The following is a 17,834-nucleotide window of genomic DNA, read 5'->3' on the forward strand; positions in this document are numbered from 1 at the left end:
CCATAATTTCCCTCGGCAATCCCAATCCAGGCTCACCCCTCCCCCCCCCACCACCCTTCCCAATCCCCATCACCATCCCACTTTCCGCCCACATCGCCGTTTATTATCATCGATGGCAGAAGGCCCTGTTTTTCCTTTCCTTTCTTACCTCTATGCGTCTGGTGCTGCTGGGGTGCTGGGGTGGTAGAGGTACAAATAGGGGTGATTGGTTTATTAAAAAATTAATAAAGACTCCAAAGTAACCTATCTTGTTGCACCAAATCATGTTAACAAACTGAATAATTAACTTCCTCATTAAGCAAGCTATATCATAAGTTAAAAATAAGATTAACTTGCTGTTTACTTAAATGTAATCCTATTAGTCACTATCAGCAGGGAAACAGCAGTTAATGTAAATGTCATCCCATTCTCAGAATCTAAAAATCCTATTAAAAATTGCTAAACTTGCATAACTGGAAGAACCAATTCATTACTATTGTAGACATAGGGATGCTAGGAATATATCATTGTAGAGCATAAGGGGGATTGCCATGGGGATGCCATTGAAATGATCTCTGACAGTTACCAATCATCACTGGATTCAAAATGTTTCATGTCATTTCATTTTTACACAGCATCCTGCTGTACTCTAGGTAGTTTGCTATTTAAAGTGATGGCAATAATATGTAACAAAAATATATCACAGAATGATATATCCAATAAAAACCTATAATGAAAGGTAGAACTTAAAGTCAACACTCAGAATCTATTTATCTCAAATTCCATAATCTTGTTCAAATGTATCATTATAGGTAGGTGTCATTTACAGACTTCAATTGGAACTGGCAACTCCATTCTAAGCAATGCAGGCTTTAAGCACAATATGATATGATCACATTGATCAGTTCTATCAGTGGTCATTAAGCAAATCATTGCAGGTCATTAAGAACAATGTCACAAGACCACAACTTCCTGCCAGCTTTCCCACTAACTTTGTTTGTCAGAAGCCAGCTGTGAAAGTCATAAATAGCAATCACAGGATTGCAAGACGCTACAACAGGGGTCTTCAAACTTGGCCCTTTTATGACTTGTGGACTTCAACTCCCAGAATTTCTCAGCCAGGTATGCTGGCTAAGGAATTCTGGGAGTTGAAGTCCACAAGTCATAAAAGGGCCAAGTTTGAAGACCCCTGCTCTACAGTGTTATAAATTGCCTACTGCCAATTGCCTCAATTGTGATTAGGTGATGTGGGTGCTGTGATGGCCACAACTTTAAAGATAAGTCATAAGTCTAGTTTTTCACCACCATTGTAATTTTGAATGGTCGTTGAATGAATGGTCAGCAAGCAAAGACTAACTATATAAAATAATGGCATAACTGACTTGGCCTGATCTCAAAAATGCTAAATAGAATTAGGGCCTATAATTATGTGGATGAGAGACTACCAGAAGATACAATGTGTCTAACTATGGGCTATACCAAGTTAAAATAACAATCCTTTTAGAAAGCAAGAAAACTCTTTTGCCTGTGTAGTTAAAAAGAGTCAAGCACAACTTGTGGAAGGGTATTTTTTATTGTTAGCCCAAACCTCAAAGTGTCCAAAATAAACTCATGAATAGGAGAGTAGGATTGCTCATGCTTACCCTCCTCCCAGAGATTTTTTTATTAGGTAGAATGGACCTTTCGTTCTTTGAGCATTCCATTTGAAGTTTTGACATGTTCAGCTTCTAAATGCTTGGAAGCTATGGACCACGGAAAACAAGGATAACCCCATATTGACCATGAGTAAACAATATCCAAGAGATAGCATATTTATTAACCAACTGAGATTTATAAAAACACTGAGATTCAGGAACTCTTCATCACAGCAATTGATTAGGTGAAAAAAGGAGGGGTGAAATATAGTTAATTTTAGAGCTTTATGTCTACCTTGTTGCACTGATAAATGATTGAGACTGATGGACATGCATATTAGGCCTTATCAGATACAACATGACTTTAGGTTGCAACTGGGCATGGAATAGTACTAGCAAATCTCCACATTTTAAAAATATAAATTCCAGTTATAATTTTTTTTAATCCTACCAAATGCCAGGAACACTGACAAGAACTTGGCAATAGTTCCCAAACACTCAACTTTGCATAGTTAAACTAGAATTTCATTGTCAGATTTTGTTGAAGCCTCTCAGACAGCTACTATGAAACCATTGAAATAATCAATTTTCCTCTGTCAACATAAAAGTACAATCCCTAATCCTACCATAATTTAATTCTAGTACTTCTTTTTCCTGTTTCTCTTAGTTTAATGGACATTTTGCCTTGCACTTTCCAGCCTTAAGGCTGGTAAATGTTGCTTGTTGATATAACATCTCTACCCTAAGAAATTGTTGTTCACAACCCCTACAAGGAAATTCATAGGGCCTTTACCTATTGGAAAAAAGAAGAACAACCAGTTAGACAGTATTTATAAAGAAACTGAATAGGAAGCTCTTATGAAATATTCTTCAACTCAACTTCTATTGATTTCATCAATATAAGCCCTGGTGACACAGTGGTTAGAATGCAGTATTATAATCTAACTCTGCTCACAGCCTGGAGTTCAGTCCTGATGGGGCTTGAGATTGACTCAGCCTTCCATCCTTCTGAGGTCATTAAAATGAGGATCCAGATTGTTGGGGGCAATATGCTGACAGTGTAAACCACTCAGAGAATGCTGGAAAACACTCTCTGAGTATATATAAGTCTAAGTGCTATTCCTATATATTCATGTAATTCTTTTGGTAATAAAATTAAATCAAAGGTGCATTTGGTTAACTGCTAATTCAGCAACCAAACGTCTGAAAGAGTTCTAAGCCCTTGCATTTGAAACTCGTTCTAATGGAAAATGTTGGCAATTAGATTTGAATAACCAGTTTTCTGACCCTCTTCTTGAGTTGATTTTTGTTCTGGATCATGTAGATCTGTATGTTAGAATGTTTGGCATTTATTGGGTTAAATGCTGTCTCCTTAAGAGATGGCTTATGGGTAATGTAGTTTAGCTAGTCAACAATCTCATGTTAACAGATTTGTAGGAGGATTCACTGAGCTCTTTACAGGATATCCTGGCCATGTGCCAGTATGGAGTGTCTTTGTCTGAGAATAAGCACGGGGCCACTGCAGGACTCAGATAGCCCTATTCCTCATAAGAAGTTGATGTGGAGGAATTAATGATTTTACCTAATAAAGATGAACAGATGTGTAATTATCCAGAAGCAACAACCACAATTGAAAGTATTTTCTTCTGAATTAAATATCTGTTTTGGAATTATCTTTGTTTGAGTTATCTGTCTAGCCTTGGATTAAAAAGCATCTTAATTCTGAATCAGAACAATTTTGAACACATTAAGAGAACTGCAGCTCCCTATAGCTATGGGCCTCTTATACTATGGACCTATTATGAAAAATTTAAAATTGAGAGAAACTCAAGCAGACGATTATCATTCGTGATTATGATACATAGAATAATCTAATTTTAATAATTAACTTTCACATTAATTTATAGTATGGATAAATTACGGGTTATCAGGATTCTTCTTTCTTATTGAATTACATTTCTCCCCCTTTGTAATAAATATGTCCCATACCTAAAGTAGTTGAAGAATCTGGAAAACTAATAAAATAACATAGACCATACAACTATGCTGCTTAGTTTAATGAAACATAGATGGTGTATTTAGATATGCACAGATGGCTTTTTGGTGATGTATTTTGTCAAACATGTTTTGTTTTTATTGAAAAGATGACTTTGAATTAATTCATGATTAATAAAATAATTCCCTGAGCAATATTATAATGCTGGAGAAGACTTTTGTTGCCTTTTTCTTCAGTGTACTCTTTTTCACTCACAGCATTTTTGCATTCAGCAACCATAAGACAGCTTAGAAACAACAAAGAGATATGAAGCTGCTTACATCACTTTTTTCCCAATCGCCACCCTCAAAGACAACTATCATATGCACATAAGTTGTCTCTAACCTTTTATTTATTTATTTCACTGTACTCTGGAGAATTCATATGAATGGGTACAAGCCAACTGTTCCGCCTACCTCTGCAACCTGTGCAGAACATATTTGGAATCACACTGGCATATGAGCAAAAATATTTTGCACTTAGCTAATGATTCAGTCATCATGTAATAATTGTTTTAAAAATAAAACTTCTGAATTTGCACACAGCAGGGGTTTGGAATTTTAAGGAGCCCTATAAAAAAGTGCAAGCTGAAAAATTTAGAATTTTGTGTTTCTAATGAAATAAATAGAGGAGGAAAGGGGATTTGGGAAGGCTATTAGTAGTGGAAAGATAAAGCAACCCCCCCATTTTTCAGTGAGTAATTTGTCATGGATTTTTAATATTTATAGCAATATATTGTAGAAATGAAGGATGAGAATTCTAACAAAAATTATAATGAAATAAACTTTTAAGAATTAGAGGTAATATTCGGAATAGTATATAACTCTGCTTTGACCAGGACTCTGTAGAGTATGGTCAAAAAGTCATGATGGCAACCAGGACAGTGCAATCAAGACTCTACCTATCATTCATCAAAGGCTAGAGCTTTAATTGTATCACTTTGGCTGCCATCTTGATTTTTTACTAATCCTGCAGACATCCCCGGTTTGACAAAGACTTAAATAACGCCTCCCTTTGAAACTCCTTCAGGGAGAAATTTGCCTCCTTCACTTCCAGGAATAAAATGAACTAGCCATGGCACTTTACATCTCCTGCTCCAACTGCTTCCATTGACAATTCCTGTAACTACCAGAGTCTTTTCTGCATATAACATACAGAAAGCCATTCTGATGTTTCTACTGTTACTGGATTATATAAAACACCTCATCAGGACAAACATCATCATCTATTGATCTTAGTGAGGAGAATTACATCCTCACTCTGAAGCACAAAGGACCTTATCAAGTCAAATCCAAGGCAACTCACAGAGAGTGAGGCATATATATGAATGATTTATATCCCATCTGTTGTACAGGAGCTCAAGATGGAATGTTCTTTCATCCTATACTTTCCCATAACAAAAAACCCTGGGAGATAGGTTGGGCTGAAAGAAAATGACTGGCCCAAGTCACTGAATGAGCTTCCATGACTAAAGGTGAATTGGAGCCTGAGTCCTCCCACTCCTAGTCTCCTAACCAGGAAATTATCTTACAAATGGACTTCATGAATTTGTTCCCACCAATAACCAATAGCCTTTGGGAATTACATGTACTTGCAAATTACTGGCACAACCATGGGCATATCTATGGCTCCTCAATCTGCCAGCCTCTTCCTGGCTGACTCTTAATTCTTGCTGCATGAATTCCCTCCTTAATTTCAGATTCAGTGATGACATTTACATCATCTGTACCCATGGAAATGAACTGCTCATTCAAGTCCTTCAACAACTTCCAACACACCATCAAAACCTCACCTTAACCTGTCTATGGAACAATTCTACTTTCTTGCTGTCACTCTAAAGTTACACAACCAACACATCAGCATCATGTTATACATGAAACCTACAGATTGCCTTGCTTCCAGAATCCACCTAAAACATGTCACTAAATCTATCATCAATAGTCAGTATCTGTCCTACAAATTAATTTGTTTTGAAAATTTGACAGCAATACTCAACTGATAGACTTAACAAATAAAAGCAAATATACATGTCCCAGGATAATGTTGCAGGATCCAATCTGGGTCAGTCACCAGGACCAGAATTTTAGTCTTCCAAGCTTTTGGACTCACGCTGGGGCCCATCTTCAAGGAATTTCTCTCTCACCAGAATTCTAGTGAGAATTCTCTCACATTCTTGTGAGAGAGAAGTTCCCTGAGGATGGACTTCAGCACAAGTCCCTGTGACTGACCCAGATTGGATCCTGATAGAATTAAATCTGGCATTCAGGAGAATAAAGTACCAACCCATTGGGATCAACAGAGAAATTTAGAGAACCAATTCCCAGGAAGGACCAAAGAAAGAGAACAATAGCACACCAGTAAGATATATACCTCAAACTACTCAAATAAACTATACACTAATAAGATGTAGCCTACTGGACAATAACATTGCACTTTCTCAGGCACTGTATGGCAGGCCTAAACATGCATACAAATAATCATTCAATCTGAAACAGATTCTCACAAGTAATGAGAAGCAACGGAATAATGATCCTCGCATAGAAACTAGTCTCTGCAACAAATCAAATGTCTATTTTTTTCCCCACATCTAAACCAACAGTACCATAACAGGCCCCAACATTGGCCAGGTAACACTTTTCCAATGTTGTAATATCACCTTTACAGGATATTGTATGAAGATGCCTACAGAATTGTTGCCTTCATGGTGGCACAGTGACCCCTGCCATATGCTCACAGCTGGTAATGGCATGAAGAATTATTTCTAATATTCATCAGAATCCCAAGTACCAGGGGTCTAGGCGTGAAGACTCAGCAGGAGTTCACAGCTATGCTGCCGCCAACCTAATTCACATTCTTTTCTAAACTTTCCCTCCTTACTCTAGACCCGGAAGATAAATCCTCTAACCCATGATTGGCATTATAAGTAATGTAATCAAGGAGCTGGGGGGGGGGGTGAGGGGAAGCAAATAAAAACATAAACACCTTGGAAAGGCAAACAGCAATTATGATAATCACCCCCAAGTTAAATCCATATAATTGAGATGTCTCAGGTTTATAAATACTTATTTACACAAAGCCACCAAAGGAGAAGGAGCAGTGAAATGTTCACATGTAATATTTTATCTGGATGATAAGTTTTAATTATCTTCCGTGGTTACACAATTTTTCAGATATAAACACTTGGGCCAAGTCTTCATCACCATGGGCAGCAGAACATCCTGTGAAGGAAGCAAACAGGGAAAGTGCTATTGTAACATTGCACATTTACAGTACCAGCTGAGACAACCTAGTTCTTAAATTAGATTTGATTGCAGAAATGTATCTTTTAGGATAGCAAGGATCTAGTTGTGGTGTGGTGCAATCGAATTCTTTCATTTTGTACCATTCCACCCCATTATATCGAGTTCTCAACTATTTCCCATTTACTGTTTCTCACTATGTTTTCATTTTATAGGACTAGATATTATCCCTGAATATATGTTGCTACACAGTGTTTATCTCCAAATTGGAGGGATGCAAGCAACATATGGTGGCATACAAGCTATTATAGATACTTCTGCTTTTTAGAATCAACCATCAACAGTAAAGGAAAAAGCAATTAAGAAATATGTCATAGATTAGCACTGGGTATAGCAGTCATGAAGACTGTGGAAAATATATTCAAATGGCATAATGTGCTTAGACTTACAGAAATCAAAATAGTGAAGCAATTGTATTCCTTGTAATAGCCATAAAAGCAAAAGATGTACTTTGAAGAAGCAGGCTAAGAAGAATATTGATGCTTTTGAAATTTGGGTGTTAGAAATTTGATGTTGCAAAGAAAGCAAATCAATGGATGATCAAACAAATCAATCCAGAGTTGTCACTTGAGGCACAAATAACCAGGCTCAAATGATCATACTCTAATGCTGAGAAAGGTGGAAAGAAAGAGAAGGGAGGAGATCCAACAGGAAGGTGAATGGATTCAGATACTGTGCCACTGGGTATACCAACAGGAAAACTGAATAACCAGGTTAGGATCAGCTTTATCTACATTATAATGGTTCACTGCCATTTTATGGCTCATAATCAAAATCAATCACTTTGCATAAATAGTAGAAGGATCTTGGTATGAAAATGGATTTTGTTTGTGCTTATGGCATACAAGCCATAGACTACTGAAATAAAATGGTACCATCCATACTGTGAGTAGAGAGCACTCTGTGTGGCCAAATGTGATTAAGGTTAGTAATCCAATCCATGTTGGATACATCATCCTTATGCATCAAATTGCTATGGAGATTCTCAGTCATCCAGGTGCTTTTTATTCAGGAGGCAATTGGACTTTCTTGTTTTTTTCTTTGAAGGCATTTCACTCCTCATCCAAGAAGCTTCTTCAGCTCTGACTAGATGGTGGGGAGTGAAAGGATTTGTATTGCTTGCAGGCAGCTGGTCATTTGCATTCTTTTAGAGAGTCATTGGAACCATTTGGAGGTTTACCTGTGTCCTCAGGGTTACCTGAGTAGTGCAAATGTGTGTTGAGAATGCAAATGACCATACCTGGATGACTGAGAATCTCCACAGACATTTAGCTATGTACTTTGGGATGAATGGGGCAGGAGTATGAACGAATTTCTAGAAAACATTGCAGACTACAGGAAACATTTGTACTTTAGTCTGAGTTTCAGACAACACAGATTCATCCCCAACAGCCTGCACCTGTCTTCAACAATGAAGAAAGGAAGAAGAAAAAAACATCTTGCAGCCAAGAAGTCTCAACAAATATCTGCATTACTCAGGTGACCTGAGGATACAAGTAAACCTCCAAATGGCCCCAACAACTCTCTAAAAGCATGCAAATGACCAGCTGTCTGCAAGCAATACAAATTCTTCCACTACCTACCATCTAGACAGAGCTGAAGAAGCTTCTTGGATGAGAAGCAAAATATCTTCAAAGAAAAAAACAAGAAAGTCCAGTTGCCTCTTGAAAAAAGCACCTTTGAGATATCCATCAAATTGTTTCTTCATGGTACAGAACAAAGGAAGGATAATCTCTGTTCTGCTGCCATTATGTATGTAAAAGAGCTAAGGTTAGAATAAAGAAAAGTAATTTTCTTTGGGATTGTTCATAGCACTGTATCCAGTGGCTCTAAAAAGTTCTCTATCCTTTTGATGCAGATACAGTATATATAAAATGCACCTTCTTGCCTGTTGTACATCTCTTTCTACCTCTCTCTCTCTGCTTTTTGGCAGTTAATTGATATTGATATTTGCTTATGTTTAATAAATAAATACCAAGTTCTATCTTAATAAGTAGCATTGTGTGAAAGTCGTGGAACCATCACTGACAACTTATATGGGATTGCAACATGGAATGTAAAAGTAATAAATAGTAAATGTGAATTAACAAATGAAATGAAGTGAAAAAAAATGAAATGAAACAATGAAGTGAAATATAGATTCTTTTTTCTCTTATAATCTAAACAAAAAAAAGGAAAGATGTAACATATTTGAATCAGCATGGCCTGGGCATAATGAATACATGCAGAGCAACTTATCTATGGAGATACCACATCATGGCTGTGTGGTGTTGATTTATAAATGGTGCCGGCACCTCCCATTTATCATACATTCTTTAGAAATGCTGGGTTGACAAAATACTTGCATTTTATTATGCAATAAACTGATTGAAATGTGACCTTTCTGAACATCAAGCTCTTAAAAAGCTTTCTAAGTGTCATTAATTAACAAAGAGTAAGAAGGAGCTATTACCTTTGTCACTGCTTATGAGTTTCCCAGCACCACTACAATTAGATTAGGCACAGACAGGTAAGGTTTTGAGGCAGATTTCCATGGCTCCATTCAACAGCAGGAACATGAAGAGGCTCAGGTTCTGCAGCACTCATCCATTTCCATCTAGAGAGGCGAGAGGTGAGGGAGCATAAAACAATTACATCCTGATGATAATGTCCAAGTGCATCATTATAAGTGGCAGCAAATGCTATACTTAAGTGGATCCTAGCTCTGATTCAGCACAGCATCCTCTGTGTTTTCCATCCTAGCAAAAAATGAGATGCAGCTAGAATTAAAGTCAATTTCTTTTAAGTTAACCATTCATCATACATAAACAGAAGATAAATGATCTCTATCAAAATGTTTGTTCTTTGGCAATTTATTTGTGCTCCACATATACATAAGACCTGTTGCCAAGACATCACATATTCTCAGTTTTGATTCCAAGGCTTGCTCTTTTGCTTCCTTCACAGGAGGAGATTCCTGTGATCTCATTGGATCCAATAATATTTTTCTGCTTTAGATTTCTTTTCCATCAGGATCTGATCCAGCAAGGCCATCTTTCTCCTATTTTTGCAACTCATCATTCAGGTAGCATCAAACAATATGTTCTCAGGTAGAAGATGTGGTCATTTCAGCTTCAACGGGAACTGTTGCCCCTGTGCAGTCCCCAACAGGAAGCTGTAGATTCATCCATCAGGACATTATTTGTTCACACATTATGTTGAATCATAAATCATAGTTTATAATCTGTAATTGGTTCACATTAAGCTGAAACCAAACAAATCACATAACACTTTAGCACTGTGAGAAGAATCCAGATTAAAAGTAAACTCACCATAAGGCGAGACATCATAACTAAATAGTAGCTCCCAGAATTGAATAAGCTGACTGGGAATTCTGAAGGCTGCAATCAATACCTGTTTGGAGAAGGGCAGGCTTAAGAAGGCTGCTATATGCTAAAATTCTGCATTCTGTTCTCATTTCCAAATTGGCATTAGAAGCCGCTGAGCACTTTGGGCATTCTAATAGGATGTAGTGCAAGATTGAAGGCAAGTGGTTGAGTCTGTGCCAAGGTTATGGAAACAAGAAAGTGTTTTGAGCTTGAGGTTATTCTTTTTAATTATTCAGAATATTTAAATATGACCCACTTTTTTAATATCTTTGGCTAGCTTCCCAAAATACAATAAATGCTATAAAGACATATTTAAAAACAATAAACACTGGAGTTAACTATTATTTCCAATGTTTTTTTCAAAAAAAAAAAAATTAAAAATGGTTTAGCCAATTTTTTGATGGATTGTTCAGTCTGAATGGAATAATGTCCTGTTTCACACCCTCTATTAAGCAAGTTCAAGTAAGGTTGGCAAGAGGTGGGAAGTTTCTACAGCCTGCATATCTTATAAGAACAAGCCCTAGAAAAAGCAACTACTATGTGATTCTTTGCTGAAGTTGTACTTTCCATGTGTAATGTACGTATGCAAACATTTTTTAAAATGCTACTGCTGTATTCTTGCATAAATAATAACAGAGCCCATTAGGGTTGAGCAGCTTATAAATTCAAATAAAGAAGCGGCATTATAACATTCAAAAAAAAAAAAAAAAGCATCCCCCTTTGTCCCAATCTGCAAAGCTTACATTTAAAGGTACCCAGAAGTCCAACATCAGCATAGCAGAAGATCATGCAAAAGGTCAGCAAAACAACCCAAGCCATCAAAATATAATTCTAACCAGTTTGTATTTCCAACTCATATTACTAATATTAGCAACATATGAAGCAAGTTAATGCACAGTCATACAGACATGCACATGTATGTACACACACACACCAACACCTTTGCACTTACTGCCTTATTTTGCCTTATTCACTTTGTCTTCCTGCTATACTGGACCTTTTCTTTAAAGAAAATCTGTACTACAAGCCATAAAACAAAACATCTGGAATTCTCAAATTGATGTTCAGAGTTTTGAAACAATATTCTTACAAACATAGGATTGCTTGCCGAAATGCCTGTTTGAGGCTCAAAAAGTTTCAAGCTTTCACACTATTACTGGGTACAGTATTACTGATCCTTGTTCAATTATTTTGTTTATTTGTTTTTGCTGGCAATGGATTGAAACTCACTTGATCTGAATAAGCTTCAGGCTTCAGTAGGGCATGCTAATATTTTCTCCCAGTCTTGTCTTCCAAGCCACCTGAGTTTTCTGCTAAAGGAATTTATTTCAGTATATAAATTGCACCATCTGAAACTCTTTAACAGGATTTCAAAAATACCAGACCCATTCTCTTTCTTGTATAGAAGGATATCATGCCATATGTGTGAGAATAAACAATATCAAAATATAATAGCTTTTCAGGGGTGCAACTTCTCCCACCATTGATTACATTCCTATAGAAAAAAGATGTTCAAAACCTGTAAATACTTTGGGTTTCTTCCACTGTTAGAAGAAAATATTTTATACATAATATTGCTGCCAATAAAAATACTAGACTGTCTCAAATCTCAGATGATCTCTAAGGGAACTCAAAGAAATTGATCTTTTGTCCCCCACCCACACCACCATCTTCATTAGATCTACAAATGCTGAATCAAAATTCACTTGGTGTTAACTTGGATTTGAAGTTCTTTTTGGATTACTAAAAAATCTAAGTCTATTAAGCAAACAAATTATCAGACTTAAGCATGAGGGGAAATTGTCATTATTTTTAGAACTATCTCCCTTTAAAGGTTTTAGTTGTATGAACTTTCTCTGTGATAGAAAATTGTGCTGTTACTTGTAACTCATTTATGGAATATGTCATAATTACCACATTTTTGGATGATTGATTGTCAAATTGAGACCTAAATATTTTTAATCAATGAGGTCCTTTTCTATTCTCTAGAAAAACCATCCTCCAACTTGCTTCCTTCCAAACACACTTCTTTATTACAAATTATTTATACTATTCTCCCCATCTTCTGCCCCAGCCTTGAGGATCCAAATCCATCTCAGGCAGCATACAAATTTTAAATATTCAAATAAACAATATTTTAAAGGATCATTTATTCATTTTGTTATATATTAAATTTACTTATTTATATACTTTATATCATGCTGCATGCTCATAATTCTTGGCAGTTTACAATATATGCAAAGAAAATTCACAGATAATTGAAAATAAATATACTAAATTATGGTACAAATAAAATACGAACACCAGGAGAGTATAAATATAAAAATATACTTTACTAAAAGCTGCCAAGCTTTCGTTTGGAAACTCCAAACATCATCAGGGCTAAGGAGCCAGTAAACAATGATGACTTAAATGGGTTTTGCCGGCATCTGCACCCGGCTCATGGACCGCGTCACCGGTCCCGGCCGGTTAATTAGTGTTCCAGATGTTTCTTTATTACTCTCCTTACCCTTCCTTCTATGGTTCTTCCAGATCATTCCTTCCACTATCTCATTACTGGTATTCATCTCCTCCACCACCCCTTTATCCTTATTTCCTTCCATAGCACTGACCCTCCTCCCCTTTTTGTTTTCATTCTCCACCCTGGGGGCATCTGTTTCTCCTCTATCAGTGTTACAAGCTTCCCTGGGCTCACCGACGCTCCCCCACACACACGCTTTTCCCAATCCCTGCTCCACACCCTTTCTTCTCACTCTTCCACTGTCATGAGTAACTTTCATATGGGTGTTACATATTTGGGGGTCTGTGCCTTCCTCCTCTGTCCTAGCAATCTTCGTGTCGACAGTTCTCCACCGTTCCATTTGTTTGCTGCGTGATCGGGTGCTTACCCCGTCTCTCAATTCATCCCTCCTCCCTATCGCACGCTCTTCCCCATTGCTGATAGGAACGGTATTCAGGCGGACACCAGGTCTCCAGATCTCTGCATTCTGATTCCCTGCGTTCTCACTCCCCTCTTCTGTGCTCGTCTTTGGGGGGACTTCAAAGTGTTCGTCCCGGGAGGGGGCTGTATTGCTGGTGCGGGTGTTCCTTGTCTGCAGGGAATCCAGGCAGAATTCCGTGTCTCTCCCTTTCACCGTATGCCTAGGCAATCGAGCCATGCTTTCGTTCTTCTTCTCCCCTCTACCCACAGCGTCAGGCTGCAGGCTCCTCATGCTGGATCTTCCACACTCTCCACAGTGGTTGTTAAGTTCTGGGGGTGGGGGTCTATCATGATGATATTGGGGGAGGGGGAGGTCTTCCATCGGTGGATGATTACGTGTGTTTGACAGTGGTAGCCTCCTCAGACGTTCATTAGAGCGGTATTGGTGTTGATCGGGCAAAACGGGGGTGTCCCTGGAGTGTAGAGGGCTGGCCAAAGTTCCATCTATCTGTTCAGGATGGAGGCCAGGTATCCCGTCACGTTTACAGCTGTACAAGCATTGTTCAGGCCGCTTATAATAATTGGCATGGTGTTTAAAATCCCATTTCCTCAATGCTTGTTGAGCTGGATGTAAGTCAATGTGACGATTAACCGCATCTTTGTTGGAATACCACGCCTCTTTCAATAGCCGGCCTCCCTTAGTGGCATCCTCAGACATAATGCAAACATTCACAAAGTCAAACTGGTGGCCATGTTGTGCCATATGCATCCACAATTGAGAATGCTGCTCGCCCCTTCTTATAGCTAACTGATGTTCATGCAAGCGAGATCTTAAACGCTTAGCTGTTTCACCCACATAGTTGCCATCGCAGTTCTTGCAATTGATTTTATAGATTACTGCTGATCTATCCATGGCAGGGAGTGGGTCCTTGGGGCGAACGACTTTGGACCGTAATGTCTGATTGGGTCTATGGGCCACTTCTATTCCATGGGGGGCCAGCAGTCTGGCTGTTGCCTCCGAGACGTTATTAATATATGGCAAAGAAACACGCATTCTTTGTAATGATGGTTCCTCTCTCTTTTGGTTGTTCCGGGACTGGGGTGTAAGACCGTACTGTCTGATAAACCTCAAAGGATACCCATTAAGTTGGCAAATCCGGAAAAGGTATTGCCTTTCTTTCTTCTTAAACTCCTCAGTGCTGCAGTGGGAGTCCACGCGCTTAAACAATGCTTTAATGCAGCTAGCTTTATGAGATACGGGGTGGTTGCTCCTATAGTGGAGTATTCTGTCCGTGTGGGTGGGTTTACGAAACACCCCTGTAAGTAACGTCCCATCCAACTGACGGTATATTGACACGTCCAGGAAGGCTAGGTGACCTTGTTTTTCTTCCTCCACTGTAAACTGGATGTCGGAGCAGATCGAGTTAAGTACTCTCATAAAGGTAGCTACATGTTGTTTTTTAACAACCGCAAACGTGTCATCCACGTACCGAACCCAAAATTTGGGTTGGTATAAGGCCATAGCCCTGTGTTCTAGCTGTTGGAGTACTATTTCCGCTATAGTGCTAGAAATGGGGGAGCCCATAGGTGTCCCTTTAACTTGTTCGAAGATGGTACCCTGGAAAGTGAAATAGGTGGTAAGACATATTTCCACTAATCGCAGGAGGTCATCTGTCTGAAGGGAGTCCTGGTGGTGGCTCCCTTCTGTATTCCTCAAGCGCTCTCCCAGGGCTGAAATAGCTAAGTCCTGGGGGATGGAGGTGAAGAGGGAGGTAACGTCGAATGATACCTAAGGGTAACTGAGGGATCCTTCTCAGGATAGTTGAGAAGGATCCCTCAGTTACCCTTAGGAATAAAATCAACAAACTGCTTAATAATCTTAAACGCAGTAAGAAAATCAGAGATGATACCCTAAAGAAGATACGCCTCCGTGACACGGCGCTCGCTAGATTTTACGGGCTCCCAAAAATCCACAAGGAAGGCACCCCACTTCGCCCTATCGTGTCATTTATAGGTACCCCTACATCGGGATTAGCGAAGTGGCTTAGCACTCATCTGGGCCACCTTGTGGAAGGTAGCCCCACAACGGTCAATTCTGCAGAAGAATTCCTCAACAGAATTAAGACCCTTAAGGTGGAGGATGATGAGAGGATGGTATCATTCGACGTTACCTCTCACCACCTATTTCACCTTCCAGGGCACCATCTTCGAACAAGTTAAAGGGACACCTATGGGCTCCCCCATTTCTAGCACTATAGCGGAAATAGTACTCCAACAACTAGAACACAGGGCTATGGCCTTATACCAACCCAAATTTTGGGTTCGGTACGTGGATGACACGTTTGCGGTTGTTAAAAAACAACATGTAGCTACCTTTATGAGAGTACTTAACTCGATCTGCTCCGACATCCAGTTTACAGTGGAGGAAGAAAAACAAGGTCACCTAGCCTTCCTGGACGTGTCAATATACCGTCAGTTGGATGGGACGTTACTTACAGGGGTGTTTCGTAAACCCACCCACACGGACAGAATACTCCACTATAGGAGCAACCACCCCGTATCTCATAAAGCTAGCTGCATTAAAGCATTGTTTAAGCACGTGGACTCCCACTGCAGCACTGAGGAGTTTAAGAAGAAAGAAAGGCAATACCTTTTCCGGATTTGCCAACGTAATGGGTATCCTTTGAGGTTTATCAGACAGTACGGTCTTACACCCCAGTCCCGGAACAACCAAAAGAGAGAGGAACCATCATTACAAAGAATGCATGTTTCTTTGCCATATATTAATAACGTCTCGGAGGCAACAGCCAGACTGCTGGCCCCCCATGGACTAGAAGTGGCCCACAGACCCAATCAGACATTACGGTCCAAAGTCGTTCGCCCCAAGGACCCACTCCCTGCCATGGATAGATCAGCAGTAATCTATAAAATCAATTGCAAGAACTGCGATGGCAACTATGTGGGTGAAACAGCTAAGCGTTTAAGATCTCGCTTGCATGAACATCAGTTAGCTATAAGAAGGGGCAAGCAGCATTCTCAATTGTGGATGCATATGGCACAACATGACCACCAGTTTGACTTTGTGAATGTTTGCATTATGTCTGAGGATGCCACTAAGGGAGGCCGGCTATTGAAAGAGGCGTGGTATTCCAACAAAGATGCGGTTAATCGTCACATTGACTTACATCCAGCTCAACAAGCATTGAGGAAATGGGATTTTAAACACCATGCCAATTATTATAAGCGGCCTGAACAATGCTTGCACAGCTGTAAACGTGACGGGATACCTGGCCTCCATCCTGAACAGATAGATGGAACTTTGGCCAACCCTCTACACTCCAGGGACACCCCCGTTTCGCCCGATCAACACCAATACCGCTCTAATGAACGTCTGAGGAGGCTACCACTGTCAAACACACGTAATCATCCACCGATGGAAGACCTCCCCCTCCCCCAATATCATCATGATAGACCCCCACCCCCAGAACTTAACAACAACTGTGAGAGTGTGGAAGATCCAGCATGAGGAGCCTGCAGCCTGACGCTGTGGGTAGAGGGGAGAAGAAGAACGAAAGCATGGCTCGATTGCCTAGGCATACGGTGAAAGGGAGAGACACGGAATTCTGCCTGGATTCCCTGCAGACAAGGAACACCCCCACCAACAATACAGCCCCCTCCCGGGACGAACACTTTGAAGTCCCCCCAAAGACGAGCACAGAAGAGGGGAGTGAGAACGCAGGGAATCAGAATGCAGAGATCTGGAGACCTGGTGTCCGCCTGAATACCGTTCCTATCAGCAAAGGGGAAGAGCGTGCGATAGGGAGGAGGGATGAATTGAGAGATGGGGTAAGCACCCGATCACGCAGCAAACAAATGGAACGGTGGAGAACTGTCGACACGAAGATTGCTAGGACAGAGGAGGAAGGCACAGACCCCCAAATATGTAACACCCGTATGAAAGTTACTCATGACAGTGGAAGAGTGAGAAGAAAGGGTGTGGAGCAGGGATTGGGAAAAGCGTGTGTGTGGGGGAGCGTCGGTGAGCCCAGGGAAGCTTGTAACACTGATAGAGGAGAAACAGATGCCCCCAGGGTGGAGAATGAAAACAAAAAGGGGAGGAGGGTCAGTGCTATGGAAGGAAATAAGGATAAAGGGGTGGTGGAGGAGATGAATACCAGTAATGAGATAGTGGAAGGAATGATCCGGAAGAACCATAGAAGGAAGCGTAAGGAGAGTAATAAAGAAACATCTGGAACACTAATTAACCGGCCGGGACCGGTGACGCGGTCCATGAGCCGGGTGCAGATGCCGGCAAAACCCATTTAAGTCATCATTGTTTACTGGCTCCTTAGCCCTGATGATGTTTGGAGTTTCCAAACGAAAGCTTGGCAGCTTTTAGTAAAGTATATTTTTATATTTATACTCTCCTGGTGTTCGTATTTTATTTGTACCATAGACATGCCCAGGAGTCGTATTTTTATGCAAATTTTCCAGCATACTAAATTATATAATTATAAAATTAACATCCACATGTAGCAATAGCAAATAAAAGTTGGTAGAGTGGGCATTGTTGAAATGCTCTCCAGGAAAGCCTGGCTT

At 39.7% G+C, this 17,834-nt stretch overlaps 1 long non-coding RNA gene across 1 annotated transcript in view; it reads right to left on the minus strand.

Annotated features, from left to right (window-relative positions):
• Nucleotides 1-6,610: 6,610 nt before the first annotated feature.
• LOC120307704 overlaps nucleotides 6,611-17,834 on the minus strand; it is a 46,656-nt gene continuing 35,432 nt past the window's right edge. Inside the window, exons 2-3 of the long non-coding RNA XR_005556621.1 lie at nucleotides 9,400-9,543; nucleotides 6,611-6,866 (exon numbers count right to left, since the gene is read on the minus strand). This is a non-coding gene — a long non-coding RNA (uncharacterized LOC120307704). The remainder of the gene's footprint in view (nucleotides 6,867-9,399; nucleotides 9,544-17,834) is intronic.

Source organism: Crotalus tigris, unplaced genomic scaffold (genome assembly GCF_016545835.1).
Source record: "Crotalus tigris isolate CLP2741 ecotype Arizona unplaced genomic scaffold, ASM1654583v1 scf7180000017810.681375, whole genome shotgun sequence".
Taxonomy (NCBI): domain Eukaryota; kingdom Metazoa; phylum Chordata; class Lepidosauria; order Squamata; family Viperidae; genus Crotalus; species Crotalus tigris.